The sequence below is a fragment of the Panthera leo genome, chromosome D3 (genome assembly GCF_018350215.1).
Source record: "Panthera leo isolate Ple1 chromosome D3, P.leo_Ple1_pat1.1, whole genome shotgun sequence".
NCBI classification, from domain to species: Eukaryota; Metazoa; Chordata; class Mammalia; order Carnivora; family Felidae; genus Panthera; species Panthera leo.
The window spans coordinates 48,172,431-48,197,185 of NC_056690.1; positions in this window are offsets into that span (position 1 = coordinate 48,172,431).

Consider the following 24,755-nt stretch of genomic DNA (forward strand, 5'->3'; position numbering starts at 1 on the left):
ACTGCTATTGTAGCAACATTATATCTGTGAAGATGGAATATCTCTCCATTTAATTCATTCTCTGATTTCATTCATCAGTTTTGCGGTTTTCTTCATATAGTTCTTGCACATATTTTGTTAGATTTATGCCTAGGTATTTCATTTTTGGGGTGCTAATGTAAATGGGTATTCTGTTTTAAATAAGCTTGCTTATTGCCGGTATATAAGAAAGGGATTGACTTCTATTTACTAACCTTGTATCCTACAACCTTGCTAACATTGTGTATTAGTTCCAGGAGTCTTTCTGTCAATTCTTTCAGATTTTCTAGAGATTCATGTCATCTACAAAAAATGTCGGTTTTGTTTCTTCCTTCTCAATCTGTATATCTTTTACTTCCATTTCTTACCTTACTGCATTAGCTAAGACTTCCAGTATTATGTTGAAAAGGCGTGGTGACAGAAGGCATCCTTGCCTTGTACGTGATCTTAGAGGGAAAGTTTCAAGTATCTCACCATTACATGTGATATTAGTTGCAGGGTTTTTGTAGATATTCTTTTCTTTTAATGTTTATTTATTTTAGAGAGAGAGAGAGAGAAAGAGACAGAGCATCAGAGCATGAGTGGGGTAGAGTTAGAGAGAGGGACACAGAGAGAGCGCCGAAGCAGGCTCCAGGCTCTGAGCTGTCAGCACAGAGCCCGTCGTGGAGCTCAAACTCATGAATCATGAGATCATGACCTGAGCCAAAGTTGGCCGCTCAACCAATTGAGCCACCCAGGGACCCCTGTACATATTATTTATAAAAATAAGGAAACTCCCCTCTATTCCTACTTTACTGCAAGTTTTTATAATGAATGGGTGTTGGGTTTTGTAAAACGCTTTTTCTGCATTGATTGATATGGTCATCTAATTTTTCTTTTTTGGACTGTTGATGTGATGGCTTGCACTGATCAACTTTTGAATGTTGAGCTGGACTTGTATACTTGGGGACACTCTTATTGGGTTGTGGTATGTAATTCTTTTGATACATGGTTGGATTTGATTTGTTAATACTTTGTTGAGGATTTTTCCATTTGTGTTGACGAGAGAGAGATATTGGTCTGTAGTTTTCTTGCCTTGTAATGTATTTGTCCAGTTTGGATATTAAGGAAATCCTGTCCTCATAGAATGAGTTAGGAAGTATTCGTTCTGCTTCTATCCTGTAAAAGACATTGTGGAGAACTGGTATAATTTCTTCCTAGATGTTTAGTAGAATTCAGTAGTGAAACTATCGCGGCCTGTTTTGGAAGGTGATTAATTATTGAATCAATTTCTTCAATAGATATAGGCCTATCCAGATAGTCTATTTCTTCTTGTGTAGGTTTTGGTAAATTCCAAGAAATTGGTTCATTTCTTCTAGGTTATCAAATCTATATGCATATAATTGTTTACAGCATTCCTTTATTTATCCTTTTAATGCCCACAGGATCTGTATTGAAGCCCGGCTTTCATTTTTAATATTAGTAACTTGTGTTCTCTATTTCTGAGTTAGCCTGGCAAAGGCTTTTCCATTTTACTGATCTTTTCAAAGAGCCAGGTTTGGTTTCATTTATCTTTCTTTCTTGATTCCCTGTTTTTTATGTCATTGATTCTGGTCTTATTCTTCTTATTTTTTCCTTCTGCTTATTTTTTGTTTAATTTGCTTTTCTTTTTCTAGTTTCCTGGGGTGGAAACTTAGATTATTATTTTATATATTTATTAATTTATATCTTTCCTCTTTTCTAATATATGTACTCAGTGCTATAAATTTCCCCCTAAACACTGCTTTCACTGCATCCTATAATTTTTGATAAGTTGCATTTTCATTTTCATTTAGTTCAAAATATTTTTAAGTTTCTTTTGTAGTTTCTTCTTTGACATACATCTTATTTAGAAGAGTGTTGTTTAATCTCCATGTATTTGGGGATTTTCCAGTTATCTTTTGTTATTTATTTCTTGTTTAATTCCACTATGAGCAGATAGTGTATGATTTCTATTCTTTTAAATTTGTTAAGGTATGTTATATGGCCTAGAATGTGCTATATGGCCTACGTCTGTGAATGTTTCACATGAGTTTGAGAAGAATGTGTATTCTATTGTTGTTGAATAAAGCAATCTACAGGTGTCAATTATATCCAGTTGATTGATGGTGTTGTTGAGTTCAGCTTTGTCCTTACTGATTTTTTGTATGCTGAATTTGTCCATTTCTGATAAAGGGGTGTTGCAGTCTTCAAAAATGACAATAAATTCACCTACTTTTCTTTGCAATTCTCTTAGTTTTTTTCCTTACATAGCTTAATGCTCTATTGTTTAGCATACACAGTAAGAATTTTTATAACTTCTTAGAGAACTGATCGCTTTATCATTATGTAATGTTCTTCTTTATTTCTACTCTTGCTTCTTTGTGCTAGTATGGCATATTTTTATTCATCCACTTACTTTTAATCTATATGTGTCTTTATATTTAATGTGGGATTCTTATAGACAACATATAGTTAGGCCTTGTTTTATGATCCATTCTGGCAATCTCTGTGTTTTAATTTGTACATTTAGACCACTGATATTCAAAGTAATTATTGATATAATTAGACTAAGAGCTACCTTATTTGTTACTCTTTTCTATTTTTTTGCTATTATTTTTTGTTCCTATTTTTTTGTCTTCTACTCTTTTTCCTACCTTTTATGATTTAAACTGAGCACTTTACATGATTTCATTTTCTCTCCTTTCTTAGCATATCAGTTATATTTCTCTTTTTACTTCTCTTAGTGGATACTTTATAGTTTACAGTATACATTTACAGCTAATCCTAGTCTACTTTCAAATCACCCTATATCACTTCAAATATAGTGCAAGTAACTCATAAGAACAAAATTACCCTAATCCCTCCTTCCTTTCCCCTATACTCCCCTATATTCATTTCACTTATACATAAGCATACATAATCAAATACGTTGTTGCTGTTATTATCTTGAACAAACTATTATCTATCAATTAAAAATAAGAAAAATAAAGGTTTTTATTTTGTCTTCACTGATTCCTCTTTTGATGCACTTCCTTACTTATAGATGCAAGTTTCTGACCATTAGTTTCCTTCTTTCTAAAGAACTTCTTTCAACATTTCTTACAGAGCAGATCTACTGCAACAAATTCCTTCAATTTCACTTTTGAAGGATAACTTCACAGGGTACAGAATTCTAGGTTGGTGGAGGGTTTGGTTTTTTTTACATTTTAAATATTTTACTCTACTTTCTTTTTTGCTTGCATGGTTTCTGAGGAGACGTTGGATGTAATTCTTATCTTTGTTCTTTTATAAGTAAAATGGTTTTCTCCCCCTCTGGTGTCTTTCAGGATTTTTTCTTTGATTTTCTGTAGTTTGAAAATTATATGTCTAGTGTAGTTTTTTGGGGCTTTTTTCTTTGGCAATCATCCTGCTTGTTGTTTTCTGAGATTCCTAGGTCTTTGATTTGGTGTCTGGATATTAATTTGGGGAAATTTTGTCACTAATGTTTCAAATATTTCTTCTGTTCCTTCTCTCTTTCTTCTACTTTTGATATTTCCAGTAGGATAATTCCAACATCCCTGCCAGGTTTGTCTCTCCAAATTGTGTTTTGTTGTTGTTGTTGTTGTTGTTGTTGTTGTTGTTGTTTTTGCCTTGTGGTATGCCTTATAATTTTTTCTTTATAGCAAGACATGATGTACAGGGTAAAAAAGAACTGCTGTAAATCGTCTTTCAGTGATGTGGTGGTGAAGTGGGGGAGGGGAAGCATTCTGTCAGGTCTGTCTTTTAGTGAGCTTGTGCCTCTGGACTATGAAATTCATAAGAATTTCTCATGGGTTTTTTGTTTGTTGTTTGTTTGTTTTGTTTTGTTTTTTGTCCCACCTTAAATGGGGCAGGATGGATAGAGTAGGCTGGAGTTGAGTACTTCCCTTTCCTCAGGTTAATTGGGCTCTGATAAAATCCCGGCAGGTTAGGCTCTGGTTAACTAGCTTCCCCTGAGGTCAGGCCTTGTTAAGAAGAACAGAACACTCTAGGGGTGCCTGGGTGGCTCAGTTGGTTAAGTGTCCAACTTCAACTCAGGTCATGATCTCATGGTCTGTGAGTTTAAGTCCCATGTCGGGCTCTGTGCCGACAGCTCAGAGCCTGGAGCCTGCTTCAGATTCTGTGTCTCCCTCTCTTTCTGCCCCTCTCCCACTCTCTCTCTCAAAAATAAATAAACATTAAAAAAATTAAAAAAAAAAAGAACAGAATATGCTAACATATTTCAGAATGGGTCCTCTTCCCCTCCCTTGTCAGAAGCATGAGGGGATTTTTTCTCCAATATTTACAATGGGAACATAGCCAAGGTGCTAGAGGTAAGTCTTACAATATTGTGGGGACCTCCTTAGAAATGGATACTCCTGGAATTTTTAACTCTCAGACTCATACACACTAAGCCTCCAGCAATGTGTTGATTGCAATTCAGGTTCTCCTCCCCAAGCCCTGGCTCCTGTGGTGGTTTCCACTTGTGACTCTGCTCTGGTAAGCCATGACTCCCTATATTTGCTTGTCTCTCCAATTTTGAGGGTGGTGGTTTGCCCTGTATCCTGATGAATTATGTGAGAAAAGAAGGGCCTTGAGTACCTGGTGGGACTATGATACCATTTACTGAGAGAGGGAAAATTTGGAGAAAACAGTTTGTAGCAGGGATCTTGGTGAGGGTGAGTGGGCAGGGAGGGAATATTGTGGACATGTCTGGTTTGTGATTCTGTTACATACCCAGGTAGAGATAGCAAGTAGACTGCTGGATACCTAAGTTTGGAGCTTAGCAAGGAGGCCTTGGATGGAAATTCTAACCCTGTACAACAGGCATGTTTAATCTTATGTGATGATAAGGCTCCAAGCTGTAACTTAATTTCTCAAAGTCACCAAATAAGTAAGTCCACAAGTTAGGGTTCAAACTTTAAGGCACCCCATCGCACGTCCTTGGAGAACTGAAACTCCATCTCAAACATTTCCTGTTTCCCAGAGCCCTTAGCAAAATACTCAGGGCAGAACAGATGTTTGGTAAGTACTTATAGATTGATGAATGTCTGAGGCTATTAGGAAACTCACCAAACAGCAAACTCTGTATCAAATTTACACTGCTACATTGGAAGTATACACTTGATTAATTGTTTTCTGGCAGTCAGTTGCCTACCAACTTGGTCGGGAAGTGAGCGGAGGCAGAGAAAACAAATCAGCCTCTGAGTCCCAGTCAATACTGATCCTGAATGATTGGGCCTGGCCATTTGAAGTCTCTGGTTTTTTTGTGTGTTTTTTAAAATTTTTTTTATGTTTATTTTTGAGAGAGAGAGTGGGAGAGGGGCAGAAAGAGAGGGACACCCAGAATCTGAAGCAGGCTCCAGGCTCCGAGATGTCAGCACAGAGCCCGAGGCAGGGCTCGAACTCACAGACCACAAGATCATGACCTGAGCCAGTCACTTAACCGACTGAGCCACCAAGGCACCCCTGAAATCTCTGTTTTATCCAATAAGGGCAAGACTTTCCTTTTCTCCTAGGTGCCTTGGTCTTCCTTCACCTGGCCCTAAAGTAATAACACTGTCCTGGCTGCCATGTTAAGTCATCAAAGCTTATGGAGCCCTCTTACATCATTGCATGGCCCAGAAATGCTGTATCTGTGACCCAATCTCTACCACAAAAAGCAAAAAGACTAACTAGCATGCTATGCTTGAGCAGTATAATGAATCTCTTCCTGCCAGTTTTTATCTACTTGTTTCCTCTACAAGTCTTTCTTATTTGGCTTTTTGTTATATATTTAGTATCCTCTGTATATCCAGCAGCCAGGATACAAGAAGCTACTTCTCTCCAGTGACATGGGGCATAAGCAAAAGTTTATCTCAACATTTTAAGGTTAGTGGTTCACTGTGTTTGGGAAGAGCTATATTTTCCACCAAACATGATTATCACAGAAAGAGTTGCATTAAACTGCTGATATGTCATAAGTCCCTCACTCTGGAATAGTATTAGGATTAGCAGCCCTGAGGTTGTCATGTGGTAATTAAGGGACTGTGAAATGTTATATAAAGGCTCACAGCTGGCTGTTCAAGACAGCAAAATTGAAAGGCAGATTGCTATCACCAGGGGAGATCAACTCTTCTAGATCTGTAATATTAAGCCCTGGTGTTTGCTGGAAAAGCTGCAAGTATGTCAAGAGTTAATTTCTGGCCATTGCTTGACCCTCCTGGTTTTCCTGTGGTGCGTCGTGGTTGTGAAAGAATACCATTATCACACTGGACTGGGATAGTGTGCGAGCTTCTGCCAAGATACGAAATAAATTTGTATTGCTGGTTCAAGTTCTTTTGTAATGATGTTTTTGATCGTTGGTTCTTACAGGAGAAATTGCATTTAGAAGATAAAAGTTCTGTGTCCACCAGCCCACTGCCTTACCTCAGCCCTCGGGGGAACAGAAAGTCACACAGCTGCTTAGGAAGCTATTACCATGCCACTGTGAGCTTCCTGGTGTTGTCATTGTCATCAAGTCCCTGACAGTGTTATTTAGAAGTAAGGGATAATCACTATCAGTATATTGCATACAAGACAGTAAACTGGTTGCGAGATAGACCAATAGCCAAAGCAAAATGAAATCAGTTAATCCATTTTCAAAGTTGTTTATTGAGAGTATACTAAAGAGCTATAAATCTCATTACTATTACAGAGCACACCATAACATTCACACGAGAAGTTTCTCTCCCTGGAGAGGGTGGGGAGTTATTCCATTATGCTCACTCCATCTAGAATTTCCTGGGTGCACCACTACAGGCAGAAGAGTAAGATGAATGCCTGTTTAGCTTAGGAGTCCACGTGATCATTTTCACCACACAGCTCTCCTCTCCAGACCGTAGGTATCTGCCAGAAAAACCTCGAAAGTGTGGAATTTTCCTCAGTCTTGATCATTAGTTTTCCCAGCAGCTGAGCACCAACCTGACACTTTCTCTGGAATGGTGGGGGTGTAGGAGCCCAGTGGGAGTAAAATGGCTGTGTAGACACTAGGCTGATGGGAAAGCTTTGCTTTTAAGTACACTATCTGGCCACCATAAATGTAGTCATTGAAAAGAACTTTGCTGTTTGAATTCTTGACGTATAAATTCTAAAATAATAACACCTTAGAAAACAATGTCTTGAATTACAAAGCAGCCCTGCTAACTCTTGTAAGACATATGAGTAAAATCATTTAAGTCTCAGACTGTTAGGAACTCAAACTATATCTGAATAATCTACCTTAGGCAATACTTCGCTTAGAACCACATGTAATTACACACTCAGTAAATACATTGTTTAGGGGGACAAATTTTGATTCACAAACTCTTCAAGAATATCAGAAACTACCTTGAAATTATTGTACATAATCCAATAGTTTCAGTTCAAATATATTTTAAAGATTTGAGGAATCCTGGGAAGATGGCGACGTAGGAGGACACTGGGCTCACCGCGCGTCCTGCTGATCACTTAGATTCCACCCACACCTGCCTAAATAACCCAGAAAACCGCCAGAGGATTAGCAGAATGGAGTCTCCGGAGCCAAGCTCAGACGAGAGGCCCACGGAAGAGGGTAGGAAGGGCGGCGAAGCGGTACGCGCTACATGGACTGGCGGGAGGGAGCCGGGGCGGAGGGGCGGCCCGCCAGCCAAGCAGAGCCCCCGAGTCTGGCTCGCAAAAGCGGAGGGGCCAGACGGAGTGTGTTCCAACAGCAAGAGGGACTTGACATCTGGAAGGTTATAAGCTAACAGCTCTGCTCAGAGAAAGGGAGGGCTGGAGGACAAAGGGAGGGAGAGTTGTTGAGCCCCCGGACGACAGAGCTCAGCTTGGCGGGGAACAAAGGCGCTCACCAGCGCCATCTCCCTCGCCCTTCCCCCAGCCAAATCCCAAAGGGAACCAGTACCTGCCAAAGGGAACTTGCTTGCACTGCGCAAAAACCCAAAGCTGTGCTTCTGCGGATCCATCCCCCCAGCAGCGGGTCCGACTCCCTCCCGGTGCCGCAGGGCCCCTCCCGAAGCAGATCTCTGAAGGAAAAGCAAGCTGAGCCTGCCCCTCCAACCCTTGTGCACCTTGCTGATCCACCCCAGCTAATACGCCACATCCCCAGCACCACAAGCCTGGCAGTGTGCAAGTAGCCCAGACGGGCCACGCCACCCCACAGTGAATCCCGCCCCTAGGAGAGGGGAAGAGAAGGCACACACCGGTCTGACTGTGGCCCCAGCGGTGGGCTACGGGCAGACATCAGGTCTGACTGCGGCCCGCCCACCAACTCCAGTTATACACCACAGCACAGGGAAGTGCCCTGCAGTCCCGTACCACTCCAGGGACTATCCAAAATGACGAAACAGAAGAATTCCCCTCAGAAAAACATCTAGGAAATAACAACAGCTAACGAACTGATCAAAAATGATTTAAACAATATAACAGAAAGTGAATTTAGAATAACAGTCATAAAATTAATCGCTGGGCTTGAAAACAGTATAAAGGACAGCAGAGAATCTCTTGCTACAGAGATCAAGGGACTAAGGAACAGCCAGGAGGAGCTAAAAAATGCTATCAATGAACTGCAAAATAAAATGGAGGCAGCCATAGCACAGACTGAAGAAGCAGAGGAGAGAATAGGTGAACTAGAAGATAAAATTATGGAAAAAGAAGAAGCTGAGAAAAAGAGAGATAAAAAAAATCCAGGAGTATGAGGGGAAAATTAGAGAACTAAGTGATGCACTAAAGAGAAATAATATACGCATAATTGGTATTCCAGAGGAGGAAGAGAGAGGGAAAGGTGCTGAAGGTGTACTTGAAGAAATCATAGCTGAGAACTTCCCTGATCTGGGGAAGGAAAAAGGCATTGAAATCCAAGAGGCATAGAGAACTCCCTTCAGATGTAACTTGAATCGATCTTCTGCATGACATATCATAGTGAAACTGGCAAAATACAAGGATAAAGAGAAAATTCTGAAAGCAGCTAGAGATAAACGTGCCCTAACATATAAAGGGAGACCTATAAGACTCGTGACTGATCTCTCTACTGAAACTTGGCAGGCCAGAAAGGAATGGCAGGAGATCTTCAATGTGATGAACAGAAAAAATATGCAGCCAAGAATCCTTTATCCAGCAAGTCTGTCATTTAGAATAGAAGGAGAGATAAAGGTCTTCCCAAACAAACAAAAACTGAAGGAATTCGTCACCACTAAACCAGCCCTACAAGAGATCCTAAGGGGGATCCTCTGAGACAAAGTACCAGAGACATCGCTACAAGATTGAAACCTACAGATGTCACAATGACTCTAAAAACGTATCTTTCTATAATAACACTGAATGTAAATGGACTAAATGTGCCAACAAAAAACATAGGGTATCAGAATGGATTAAAAAAAAAAAGACCCATCTATTTGCTGTCTACAAGAGACTCATTTTAGACCTGAGGACACTTTCAGATTGAGAGTGAGGGGATGGAGAACTATTTATCATGCCACTGGAAGTCAAAAGAAAGCTGGAGTAGCCATACTTATATCAGACAGACTAGACTTTAAATCAAAGGCTGTAACAAGAGATGAACAAGAGCATTATATAATCATCACAGGGTCTATCCATCAGGAAGAGCTAACAATTATAAATGTCTATGCGCCAAATATAGGAGCCCCCAAATATATAAAACAATTACTCACAAACATAAGCAACCTTATTGATAAGAATGTGGTAATTTCAGGGGACTTTAACATTCCACTTACAGAAATGGATAGATCATCTAGACACACGGTCAATAAAGAAACAAGGGCCCTGAATGATACATTGGATCAGATGGACTTGACAGATATATTTAGAACTCTGCATCCCAAAGCAACAGAATATACTTTCTTCTCGAGTGCACATGGAACATTCTCCAAGATAGATCACATACTGGGTCACAAAACAGCCCTTCATAAGTATACAAGAATTGAAATCATACCATGCATACTTTCAGACCACAATGCTATGAAGCTTGAAATCAACCACAGGAAAAAGTCTGGAAAACCTCCAAAAGCATGGAGGTTAAAGAACATCCTACTAAAGAATGAATGGGTCAACCAGGCAATTAGAGAAGAAATTAAAAAATATATGGAAACAAATGAAAATGAAAATACAACAATCCAAACGCTTTGGGATGCAGCGAAGGCAGTCCTGAGAGGAAAATACATTGCAATCCAGGCCTATCTCAAGAAACAAGAAAAATCCCAAATACAAAATCTAACAGCATACCTAAAGGAAATAGAAGCAGAACAGCAAAGAACAGCCTAAATCCAGCAGGAGAAGAGAAATAATAAGTTCAGAGAAGAAATAAACAATATAGAATCTAAAAAAATAGTAGAGGAGATCAACGAAACCAAGAGTTGGTTTTTTGAAAAAATAAACAAAATTGACAAACCTCTAGCCAGGCTTCTCAAAAAGAAAAGGGAGATGACCCAAACAGATAAAATCATGAATGAAAATGGAATTATTACAACCAATCCCTCAGAGATACAAGCAATTATCAGGGAATACTATGAAAAATTATATGCCAACAAACTGGACAACCTGGAAGAAATGGACAAATTCCTAAACACCCACACGCTTCCAAAACTCAATCAGGAGGAAATAGAAAGCTTGAACAGACCCATAACCAGTGAACAAATTGAATCAGTCATCAAAAATCTCCCAACAAATAAGAGTCCAGGACCAGATGGCTTCCCAGGGGAGTTCTACCAGACGTTTAAAGCAGAGATAATACCTATCCTTCTCAAGCTATTCCAAAAAAATAGAAAGTGAAGGAAAACTTCCAGACTCATTCTATGAAGCCACCATTACTTTGATTCCTAAACCAGACAGAGACCCAGTAAAAAAAAGAGAACTACAGGCCAATATCCCTGATTAATATGGATGCAAAAATTCTCAACAAGATACTAACAAATCGAATTCAACAGCATATAAAAAGAATTATTCACCATGATCAAGTGGGATTCATTCCTAGGATGCAGGGCTGGTTCAACATTCGCAAATCAATCAATGTGATGCATCACATTAATAAAAGAAAAGATAAGAACCATATGATCCTGTCAATCGATGCTGAAAAGGCCTTTGACGAAATTCAGCAATGTGTCTTAATAAAAACCCTCGAGAAAGTCGGGATAGAAGGAACACACTTAAAGATCATAAAAGCCATTTATGAAAAGCCCACAGCTAACATCATCCTCAATGGGGAAAAACTGAGAGCTTTCTCCTTGATATCAGGAACACGACACGGATGTCCACTCTCACCGCTGTTGTTTAACATAGTGTTGGAAGTTCTAGCATCAGCAATCAGACAACAAAAGGAAATCAAAGGCATCAAAATTGGCAACGATGAAGTTAAGCTTTCGCTTTTTGCAGATGACATGATATTATACATGGAAAATCCGATAGACTCCACCAGAAGTCTGCTAGAACTGATACATGAATTTAGCAAAGTTGCAGGATACAAAATCAATGTACAGAAATCAGTTGCATTCTTATACACTAATAATGAAGCAACAGAAAGACAAATAAAGAAACTGATCCCATTCACAATTGCACCAAGAAGCATAAAATACCTAGGAGTAAATCTAACCAAAGATGTACAAGATCTGTATGCTGAAAACTATAGAAAGCTTATGAAGGAAATTGAAGAAGATATAAAGAAATGGAAAAACATTCCGTGCTCATGGATTGGAAGAATAAATATTGTCAAAATGTCAATACTACCCAAAGCTATCTACACATTCAATGCAATCCCAATCAAAATTGGGATTCTTCTTGAAACTAGAACAAACAATCCTAAAATTCATATGGAACCACAAAAGGCCCCGAATAGCCAAAGTAATTTTGAAGAAGACCAAAGCAGGAAGCATCACAATCCCAGACTTTAGCCTCCACTACAAAGCTGTAATCATCAAGACAGCATGGTATTGGCACAAAAACAGACACATAGACCAATGGAATAGAATAGAAACCCCAGAACTAGACCCACAAACGTATGGCCAACTCATCTTTGACAAAGCAGGAAAGAATATCCAATGGAAAAAAGACAGTCTCTTTAACAAATGGTGCTGGGAGAACTGGACAGCAAGATGCAGAAGACTGAAACTAGACCACTTTCTCACACCATTCAAAAAATAAACTCAAAATGGATAAAGGACCTGAATGTGAGACAGGAAACCATCAAAACCCTAGAGGAGAAAGCAGGAAAAGACCTCTCTGACCTCAGCCATAGCAATGTCTTACTTGACACATCCCCAAAGGCAAGGGAATTAAAACAAAAATGAATTATTGGGACCTCATCGAGATAAAAAGCTTCTGCACTGCAAAACAAAACTAAAAGGCAACCAACATGATGGGAAAAGGTATTTGCAAATGACATATCAGACAAAGGGCTAGAATCCAAAATCTATAAAGAGCTCACCAAACTCCACACCTGCAAAACAAATAATCCAGTGAAGAAATGGGTAGAAATCATGAATAGACACTTCTCTAAAGAAGACATCCGGATGGCCAACAGGCACATGAAAAGATGCTTAACGTCGCTCCTCATCAGGGAAATACAAATCAAAACCACACTCAGATATCACCTCACGCCAGTCAGACTGGCCAAAATGAACAAATCAGGAGACTATAGATGCTGGTGAGGATGTGGAGAAATGGGAACCCTCTTGCACTGTTGGTGGGAATGCAAATTGGTGCAGCCACTCTGGAAAACAGTGTGGAGGTTCCTCAAAAAATTAAAAATAGACCTACCCTATGACCCAGCAATAGCACTGGTAGGAATTTACCCAAGGGATACAGGAGTACTGATGCATAGGGGCACTTGTACCCCAATGTTTATAGCAGCACTCTCAACAATAGCCAAATTATGGCAAGAGCCGAAATGTCCATCAACTGATGAACGGATAAAGAAATTGTGGTTTATATACACAATGGAGTACTACGTGGCAATGAGAAAGAATGAAATATGGCCCTTTGTAGCAACGTGGATGGAACTGGAGAGTGTTATGCTAAGTGAAATAAGCCATACAGAGAAAGACAGATACCATATGGCTTCACTCTTATGTGGATCCTGAGAAACTTAACAGAAACCCATGGGGGAGAGGAAGAAAAAAAAAAAAAAGGAAGTTAGAGTGGAAGAGAGCCAAAGCATAAGAGACTCTTAAAAACTGAGAACAAACTGAGGGTTGATGAGGGGTGGGAGGGAGGGGAAGGTGGGTGATGGGTATTGAGGAGGGCACATTTTGGGATGAGCACTGGGTGTTGTATGGAAACCAATTTGACAATAAACTTCATATATTGGAAAAAAAAAAAGATTTGAGAGAATATAGGTGTTTAACCATTTTTCAAAATCTAAAAAAATATGAGCCTAGTTAGGAAAAGTTAACTCCACTCATCCCCTAAACTAAAAAAAAAAAAAAAAAAATTCTATTCCCTTCTAATGTCTTCACTGTTGAGAAGAACAATAAGTTAGAAAGTTATAGCCCAGGGGCGCCTTGGTGGCTCAGTCGGTTGAGCGTCCGACTTTGGCTCAGGTCATGATCTCACAGTTCGTGAGTTCGAGCCCCGCATCAGGCTGCGTGCTGACAGCTCAGAGCCTGGAGTCTGCTTCAGATTCTGTGTCTCCCTCTCTCTCTGCCATTCCCCTTCTCATGCTCTGTCTCTCTCTGTCTCTCAAAACTAAATAAATGTTAAAGAAAAGAAAAGTTATAGCCCACTTCCAACTTTGGCTCAGGTCATGATCTCACTGTGAGTTTGAACCCCACATCAGGCTCTGCACTAACAGCTCAGAGCCTAGAGCCTGCCTAGGATTCTGTGTCTCCCTCTCTCTCTGCCCTTTCCCTGCTCATGCTCTGTCTTTCTCTCAAAAGTAAGTGAACATTAACAAAAAATTTTTAAAGCAATAGCCCAGAAGGGGGGCAACAAAATGATTTTATACCAAATGTGGGGTCTGTTTAATTAATATTGCCTGCCTGCAGATTTGGGTTGAGAGTCTGAGTATCTTGATTATTTAGTGATTTACACGATAGGTGTGGGAAGGAGAAATGAGATCTATTTATATGAGGTTGTACAGAGGTATTTAGCTTTGTGAATGCCAAAATGGGAATTCAAGATGTGATTTGCTGCAGACTCAAGTAGTCAGTCTAAAACATGTTTATTTTTCCTTACTGATCATAAGAGATCAAGCTAGAAACTCAAAAGGGTAAGATAGGTTCTGAGTCAAGATCAAAAAATGGCATGCACCAAGACCCAGATTCTTCTTTTCTTCTTATAATATATATATATGCAACTGGATATAAGAGCTAAGATATTTATATTATATATTAAAATATGATATTATCATTATATATATTATATAACATATTAAGTTAAATATGTTAAATAATTAAATATAATAAATTAATTACATATGTATAATTATAAATTATATAAATATATTTAAGATATATAAATATATTACATATTAAATTAACACCTATATGTTTAGTATTATGTATGAAAATCATATATATGCATATATTTGTTTTTTTTTAATCAACTAAGGTAGTGGTTAAAGATGACAGCAAATTCTATGACACTCCTCTGATTGAGAGATGGGATCTATGTGCACTTCCCTTGAAAGTATGTGTCTCCTTGCAGTCCAAAACAGATGTAGGCAATTACAATAGTGTAACGGTTGAATTCAAGCTCTGGATCCCAACCTCTGATCTGACACTGTGACCTTGACCAAGTTTTTAAACAACTTTCCTTTTCTCAGCTATAAAGTGAATATAATGTTTTTGCCTGTCTAATAGGTTATTGGGAGATTTAAATAAGATGCTGTGTGTGTTGTGCTTAGTATAGGGTCTGTCACTTAGTATATGTTCAATAAATGAATTATCATTATTACAATAGGATTAAGTTGAAGTGTTTTGGGAGCAAACAGAGGGATATTATCCAAGTGGTAGTGATGAGAGATCAGAAGAGACCTCCTGGGAGAAATGACTTTTAACCCAAGACCGGCAGGTGAGAAGAAGTTGCCCTATGAAGCAGGAAGTGGGGTGGGAGGTGGCTTGAAGGAGGGAGGGGGACAGGGACTTTCAAGCCAAGAGAGCAGATGACATGCAAACATCATCCAAGTGTTCCAGAAGTACTTGAGTACAGTGGAATACAGGAGTTATGTGCTTGTGATAAAACTCATTCTATTCAGTAATTACAGGCAAATGGATATTTCTGGTTGTTTCTCTGATGGTAGGTGGTAGAGAAAACATGTGAAGTTATCATAGTATTTTAAACCTGTGTCATTTAGTATAGGGAAGAATTTCACAATGGAATTTATTTTTAAAACTTTTATTCTCAAAACCAGTAACAGAAAGGAGGTTGAAAGTCTTGAAGACAATACTAGCCATACTAACATCACGAGTTGTCAAAGTGGTGGATTATTTGGTGCCTATGACATGCTAGATCCTGTGCAGGTTTGGAAGAGGTAAAAATAAGACAGAAGCATGTCCTGTCTCATTAAATCCAAAGGTTCAGTTAATGTGGGGGAGGTAGGATAGCAGGGCATAGGATAGGGTGACCGACCATCCCAGTTTTCCCAGGACTGAGGGGTTTCCCAGGTGTTAAAACCTGGAATGTCTTCAACAAACCAGGGCAAGTTGACTACTCTCCCGGCAGAAGCTGAACCAATAGCTTAGGGTCATTTTATGACATTGTAGGGAACCGTGGGCCTCTGTTTTGACACACGGAGTTTTCCAAAGGTAACTCTCTCCTGGAGGCCAACCAGTTAGCGGGTTCCGTATTAGTCCAGGGAAGCAGTGAGGAAGGCCTGAAGGTGGGCAGCTGCCAGGGGATGGAGAGGATGGGACAAATTTGAAAGACTTCAGAGACAGCCTCGGCCAGCAATTGGAAGTAGGAGGCGAGGGCAAGACAGGACTCCAGGAGACCTGGACCAAGGAGAGGTGGATGAACTGGGGTGGGATTATAGGAGGGGGGAGGGAGACACAGGAAAATCAATTATCCCTTCAAACATGGTGTGTCCTCAGCAACCGTGAAGTGCCAATTATGTCGAATTCTCTGGCGAGAGCTTCTGCTGCTCCTGTTCTGCTTGTCCCTCTGCTCTCATAGAAGACCTTCCTGCACTCCGGGCTGCAATGGTCATGCAAAGGGCTTCCTGCCTTTTGTAGTTCTCCCTCTTCCCCTGCTGGGCTACCAATGTGTATCTCTGATAGACTTCCTTTCGGTGGTTATAAGCTAGTAATAGCATAGAAAGTCCGAAGCAGTCACTAAGAGCTGCCATAGGCAGGTGACTATTCTCAAAGTGCAGTTCACAGCAGAAGCAGTCAGGGGGAAGTTTACAAAGGCAAAGCGGTTTCACAGGACTTGCTTAGGTATCTGCTCACTCTGGCCACCAAAATATCTTTTTTCCAATAATTTTTTTGGAACGGTTCTAATTGCAAAAACGAAATCACATGGAGAAAGCACATAAAGAAAAGTAAATATCACCCGAACCAACCCCATGATTGCAGGAATAGCTACAGTTAAAGTTGGGTTTCATTTCCCTTATTATATATGTGGAACCCCAAAGTACCAGATTTCACCTGTCTGTGAGGTAAAAATAAGCTTCTTCAGCAGCCACCTGAGACATTGGAATGATGTCTTGATTTTTCCCAGAGTTCCTCACCCAACAAATTCTTGGAGATTCACAGCCATCTGTGTCTATACTTACACCAAGCCACCATTTTTGTTTGCTTGTTACCACCAATCAAGCAGTGAGTTTACACTTGCCCTTGAAGCAGACTCAGTAGCCACTGAATGTTAGAGCTCATCACCCACTGTTGGTTTCTATTCCCATCTATAAATCACCTCCAATTCTGCCAGCTCTATATTATGATTGACAGGCTAGGTGAGTGATTGGAAGGTCATCCATTTTCTGCATAAACTAGCCAAGAGTGGCTACTGTGTTTGTACCTAAAGACAGTGATCATTACATAGACTTTCTTTAAAATGTCTGATTGAGTCCAAATGTGTGCTTCTATTCAGGATAAGGCACTAACAAGTTTTTGGGAGCCCTGTGGGTGGGTGAAGGCTTGGTTGGTTGGCTTCACCCTAAGGTGATTTTGTGGAGAGAAGACCCCCAGTGATCAGTATCTATAGGTCTATTCTTTTGGCCTGAAAAAGAATCAACTCAGAGGGAGGAGCCAAGATGGCAGAACAGCATGGAAGTTTTTTGTGTGTCTCACGTCCATGAAATAGAGCCAGACCAACACTAAACCATGCTACACACCTAGAAAACTGACTGGAGGATTAACACAACAATCTGCACAACCTGAACCACAGAATTCACCAGGTACAGGGCACAGAGAAGTGAACTTAGGGAGCAAGAGGGTACAGGAAGGGAGGCGCTTTTGTGAGTGGAGAGAGGACGGAGACTGGGAGTGGGGGGAGTACACGGGAAAAGCACCCCTCTCCAAAAGCAGCTGGAGAGAAAGTGGAAAATTAGAAACAGCTGCAGGGACTAAACTAAAAAGGGAGAAAGGAAAAAGGAGAAAGGAGAGGGTTTACATTCCATTAAGACTGTAAATAAGGGGAGCGCAAAGGCTGCAACTCTGCAGCTCCATACCTGGCGGTGCTCTGGTGGGAAAGGTGAATCCCCAGGAACAGAGTGGGATCCGGGAGGTTCTCAGGCCACATGGAGAAAAGCAGTTCCACTGCTGGAAGGACATTTGGTAGAGACTGTTGAAGCCACCTGGTCCCAGCGGACCCCAGAAAACGGCCACATTCGCTGGTGCTGGAACAAGGTCGTTAAGGGTGAAGCCCGGTGCCAGATGTGTGTTGTGATTTTCGATAATCCCTGAAAAGCTGCTGCTGCGCTATCTTGTGAACTTTTTCTGGGGCGGGTTGGCACCTGGCCGCAGTCTCAGGGCACCGGCAGCAGCAGGGTCCAGCAAGCGTTCCTGGGTGCAGCTGACATTTGGCCACTGCTCATTAGGCCATTGTTTGGTGAGACCCTCCTGCAGAGGGGCGGAGCGGGTCAAAGCCGCAGTCCTTCAGAAGTAAGGGGCCGGGGAAAACAGCCACATCTGAGACAATACTCGGGAGAGGTACTGCCTGGGGCCTGGTCACGGAGAGTGGAAAAGCGGAGAGTAGACGAAAGCTGAAGACAGAGGACTGGTGCGCGATTGCCGATCCAGAACAGACTGGGTAGAGCGCTGACGCCATTTTTACCGCTTCCGCACATGCGCATATGCACCTATGAGCGCCGCCACAATCTACCCCAGTAGGCTAGCAGCGCCATCTAGTGGAGAACGGAGCCATTACACTGAGCCCCGCCCAATTGGGCCAACTTCGCTCTTCAAGAACACAAGTCTCACCGCCGTCTTAGTTTATGGACTATAAAGCGCTACATAGACTGACTTCTAGGGGAAAACGAAATAATTTCCGTCCTACTTCAATCTGTTAGCAGGTCCATCTATTCAATTTTCTTTCTTCTTTTTTTCTCTTTTACACTTCTTTTTCTTGAATACAGAGAGAGAAAAAACTCGTTTTTATTTTCAATATTTATTAAAAATATTTTTCTTTAATTTTTATTACTATATTCTTAACTCTTGTGTAAATTTTTACAAATTCTACTTTACTTCCGTCATTTTATTTTAATCTACTTTAGTGTATTCACCTTTTCAAATTTTCAAACGATTTCCTTTTTTTCCCCTTTTTTTCTTTCTTTTTCTTTTTTCTCTTTTTCATTTATTTTTCTTGAATGCAGAAAGAGAAAAACTTCATTTTTACTTTCGATTTCTATTAAAAATATTTTTCTTTAATTTTTTTACTATCTTTTTTGATTTATGTAAATTTTTTCAAATTCTATTTGCTTCCATCATTTTATTTTAGTCTACTACTGTGGGTTCACTTTTTCAAATTTTCAAATGATTTCCTTTTTTTTCTTTTTTAATCTTTTTTCTCTTTTTCATTTCTTTTTCTTGAATGCAGAAAAAGAAAACATTCATATTTTTAATTTTTATTAATTTTTTTAATTTTTTTCTATGTTATTCTTTACTTTTGTGTATAATTTTTCAAATTCTATTTACTCCCATCATTTCATTTTAGTCTACATCAGTGTATTCATTTTTGAAATTCTCAAACGATTTCTTTTTTTTTTTTAATTTTTTTTTCTTCCCCCCTCTTTTTTCTTTTTTTCTCTAATCTGTCAAACCACATTCAACACCCAGACAAAACACACCTAGAATCCAGCATCATTTGTTCCATTTGTGTGTGTATGTGTTTAATTTTTAATTTTAATATTTTATAAATTTTAATTTTTCTACCTCATTAATTCCTTTTCTCTCTTCAAAATGACAAAATGAAGGAATTCACCCCAAAAGAAAGAGCATGAAGAAAAGACAGCCAGGGATTTAACCAACACAGATACAAGCAAGATGTCTGAACCAGAATTTAGAATCATGATAATAAGAATACTAGCTGGAGTCGAAAATAGATTAGAATCCCTTTCTGCAGAGATAAAAGAAGTAAAAAATAGCCATAATGAAATTAAAAATGCTATAACTGAGCTGCAATCACGGATGGATGCAGCGGCGGCAAGGATGGATGAGGCAGAACAGAGAATCAGCGATATAAAGGACAAACTTATAGAGAATAATAAAGCAGAAAAAAAGAGGGAGATGAAGGCAAAAGAGCACGATTTAAGAATTAGAGAAATCAGTGACTCATTAAAAAGGAACATCATCAGAATCATAGGGGTCCCAGAAGAGGAAGAGAGAGAAATAACGATAGAAGGGTTATGTGAGCAAATCATAGCAGAAAACATTCCTAACCTGGGGAAAGACACAGACATCAAAATCCAGGAAGCACAGAGGACCCCCATTAGATTCAACAAAAAACAACCATCAACAAGGCATATCATAGTCAATATACATATATATATGTATATATACATACATATACGTATATATACATATATATATGTATACGTATATATATATATATATATATTTATCTCAAAAGCAACAAAGATTATAAAGGACCAGAGAACACCACCAGAAACTCCAACTCTACAAGCATCATAATGGCAATAAATTCATATCTTTCAGTACTCACTCTAAATGTCAATGGACTCAATGCGCTAATCAAAAGACATAGGGTAACAGAATGGATAAGAAAACAAGATCCATCTATATGCTGTTTACAAGAGACCCACTTTAGACCTAAAGACACCTTCAGATTGAAAACAAGGGGATGGAGAACCATCTATCATGCTAATGGTCAATAAAAGAAAGCCGGAGTAGCCATACTTATATAAGACAATCTAGACTTTAAAATAAAGACTGTATCAAGAGATGCAGAAGGGCATTATATCATAATCAAGAGGTCTATCCACCAAGAAGACCTAAGAATTGTAAACATTTATGCACCAAATGTGGAAGCACCCAAATATATAAATCAATTAATCACAAACATAAAGGAACTCATCGATACTAATACCATAATAGTAGGAGACTTCAACACCCCACTCACAGCAATGAACAGATCATCTAATCAAAAAATCAACAAGGAAACAATGGCTTTGAATGACACACTGGACCAGATGGACTTAACAGATATATTCAGAACATTGCATCCTAAAGCAGCAGAATATCCATTCTTCTCCAGTGCACATGGAACGTTCTCCAGAATAGACCATATACTGGGGCACAAATCAGCCTTAAGTAAGTACAAAAAAGATCAAGATCATACCGTGCATATTTTTATACCACAATGCTATGAAACTTGAAATCAACCACAAGAAAAAATTTGGAAAAGTAACAAATACTTGGATACTGAAGAATATTCTACTAAAGAATGAATGGGCTAGCCAAGAGGTAAAAGAGGAAATTAAAAAGTATATGGAAGTCAATGAAAATGATAATACCACAACCCAAAATCTCTGGGACCAGCAAAGGCAGTCATAAGAGGAGAGTATATAGCAATCCACGCCTTCCTAAAGAAGGAAGAAAGATCTCAGATACACAACCTAACCTTACGACTTAAGGAGTTGGAAAAAGAACAGCAAATAAAACCCCAAACCAGCAGAAGACAGGAAATAACAAAGATTACAGCAGAAGTTAATGCTATTGAAACCAAAAAAACAGTAGAACAGATCAATGAAACCAGAAGCTGGTTCTTTGAAAGAATTAACAAAATTGCTAAACCACTAGTCAGTTTGATCAAAAAGAAAAAGGAAAGGACCCAAATAAATAAAATCAAGAATGAAAGAGGAGAGATCACAACCAACACAGCAGAAATAAAAACAATAATAAGAGAATATTGTGAGCAATTATATGCCAATAAAATGGGCAATCTGGAAGAAATGGACAAATTCCTAGAAACATATACACTACCATAACTGAAACAGGAAGAAATAGAAAATTTGAACAGACCCATAACCAGTAAGGAAATTGAATTAGTAATCAAAAATCTGCCAAAAAAACAAGAGTCCAGGGCCAGATGGCTTTCCAGGGGAATTCTACCAAACATTTAAGGAAGAGTTAACACCTATTCTCTTGAAGCTGTTCCAAAATACAGAAATGAGGAAAACTTCCGAACTCTTTCTATGAAGCCAACATTACTTTGATTCCCAAACCAGAAAGAGACCCCACTAAAAAGGAGAAGTATAGACCAATTTCCCTGATGAACATGGATGCAAAAATCCTCAACAAGATATTAGCCAACCAGCTCCAACAATACATTAAAAAAACTATTCACCACGACCAAGTGGGCTTTATACCTGGGATGCAGGGCTGGTTCAATATCCGCAAAACAATTAATGTGATTCATGAAATCAATAAAAGAAAGGACAAGAACCATATGATCCTCTCAATAGATGCAGAGAAAGCATTTCACAAAGTACAGCATCCTTTCTTGATAAAAACCCTCAAGAAAGTAGGGATAGAAGGAGCATGTCTCGAGATCATAAAAGCAAATATATGAACACCCAACGCTAATATCATCCTCAATGGGGAAAAACTGAGAACTTTTCCCCTAAGGTCAGGAACGAGACAGGGATGTCCACTCTCACCACTGTTATTCAACATAGTATTGGAAGTCTTAGCCTCTGCAATCAGACAACATAAAGAAATAAAAGGCATCCAAATCGGCCAAGGAGGAGGTCAAACTTTCACTCTTCGCAGATAACATGATATTCTATATGGAAAACCCAAAAGATTCCACTGAAAAACTGCTAGAATTGATTCACGAATTCAGCAAAGTTGCAGAATATAAAATCAATGCACAGAAATTGGTTGCATTCCTATACACCAAAAATGAAGCGACAGAAAGAAAAATCAAGGAATCGATCCCATTTACAGTTGCACAAAAAACCATAAAATACCTAGGAATAAATCTAACCAAAGAGGTTAGAAGAGGATGAAAACTATAGAAATCTTATGAAAGAAATTGAAGAAGACACAAAAAAAAAAAAAAATGGAAAAAGATTCCATGCTTCTGGATAGGAAGAACAAATATTGTTAAAATGTCAATACTACCCAAAGCAATCTACATATTCCATGCAATCCCTATCAAAATAACACCAGCATTCTTCACAGAGCTAGAACAAATAATCCTAAAATTTTTATGGAACCAGAAAAGACCCCAAATAGCCAAATTGATCTTGAAAAAGAAAACCAAAGCAGGAGGCATCACAATCCCAGACTTCCAGCTATACCACAAAGCTGTAATCATCAAGACAGTATGGTATTGGCACAAGAACAGACACTCAGATAAATGTAACAGAATAGAGAACTCAGAAATCGACCCACAAACGTATGGCTAACTAATCTTTGACAAAGCAGGAAAGAATATCCAATGGAATAAAGACAGTCTCTTCAGCAAGTGGCGGTGGGAAAACTGGACAGCGACATGCAGAAGAATGAACCTGGACCACTTTCTTACACCATACACAAAAATAAACTCAAAATGGATGAAAGACCTAAATGTAAGACAGGAAGCCACCAAAATCCTTGAGGAGAAAGCAGGCAAAAACCTCTTTGATCTTGGCCACAGCAACTTCTTACTCAACACGTCTCCAGAGACAAGGGAAACAAAAGCAAAAATGAACTACTGGGACCTCATCAAAATAAAAAGCTTCTGCACAGCGAAGGAAACAATCAGCACAACTAAAAGGCAACTGACAGAATGGGAGAAGATATTTGCAAATGACCTATCAGATAAAGGGTTAGTATCCAAAATCTACAAAGAACTTCTGAAACTCAACACCCAAAAAACAATAATCCAGTCAAGAAATGGGCAAAAGACATGAATAGACACTTCTCCAAAGGAGACATCCAGATGGCCAATCGATACACGAAAAAATGCTCAACATCACTCATCATCAGGGAAATACAAATCAAAACCACAATGAGATACCACCTTATACCTGTCAGAATGGCTAACATTAACAACTCAGGCAACAACAGATGTTGGCGAGAATGCGGAGAAAGAGGATTTCTTTTGCATTATTGGTGGGAATGAAAGTTGGTGCAGCCACTCTGCAAAACAGTATGGAGGTTCCTCAAAAAACTAAAAATAGAACTACCCTACGACCCAGCAATTGCACTACTAGGCATTTACCCACGGGATACAGGTGTGCTGTTTCAAAGGGACACATGCACCCCCATGTTTATAGCAGCACTATCAGCAATAGCCAAAGAATGGAAAGAGCCCAAATGTCCATCGATGGATGAATGGATAAAGAAGAAGTGGTATATGTATACAATGGAGTATTACTCGGCAATCAAAAAGAATGCAATCTTGCCATTTGCAACTATGTGGATAGAACTGGAGGGTATTATGCTAAGTGAAATTAGTCAGAGAAAGACAAAAATCGTATGATTTCATTCATATGAGGACTTTAAGAGACAAAACAGATGAACATAAGGGAAGGGAAACAAAGTAATATAAAAAGAGGGAGGGGGACAAAACAGAAGAGACTCATAAATATGGAGAACAAATGGAGGGTTACGGGAGGGGTTATGGGAGGAGGGGATAGGATAAATGGGTAAGGGGCACTAAGGAATCTACTCCTGAAATCATTGTTGCACTATATGCTAACTAATTTGGATGTAAATTTTTAAAAAATAAAAAATTAAATTAAAAAAAATCAACTCAAAGAGAGGAACTTTCTAGTTTACTTCCTGGGGGTTATAAATTTAGTTTCTCTCATTTTCAGAGCAAGGTGTGAGAGGGGTCAGGAATCCCACCCTTCAGTATTGATCCTTTCATAGCACCACTCTCTTTTAAGTTTTCCACTAATTCCTGAGCTTCTCTGACATTCTGCCAAATTCTGGACTTCTCCCACTACTGGTTAAGAATCCAGCTTTCTTTGAGTCTGTTGAAGTCAGCTACCACCTGTTAGGCCCTTTCCTAGCTCCAGAATTTGTTCTCTTCCTCTGCTTCCATTCCTTGCCCTTTATTATTTGCATGGAGGTTTGTGAAGCAGAAGTAAATTAGTATGTTCAATCCACTTTTTTAACTGAAAGACTAATCCATTTTAATGACCAAATAATGTTTTGTGCAATGGATCTGCTATAATTCATCTAAATGATGACTCACTTTTTAACTTGTACGCTATTTCTCACTTTCAGTTAGTTTGAATAATGTCCCTGTGGAGTAGATATGTGGGACTGGAGAAGTGTCTGTACAGAAAGTCCAGACAGGCCTGCTCAATCTAAAGCTGCCGTTCAAGCATTTACTCTGGGTAA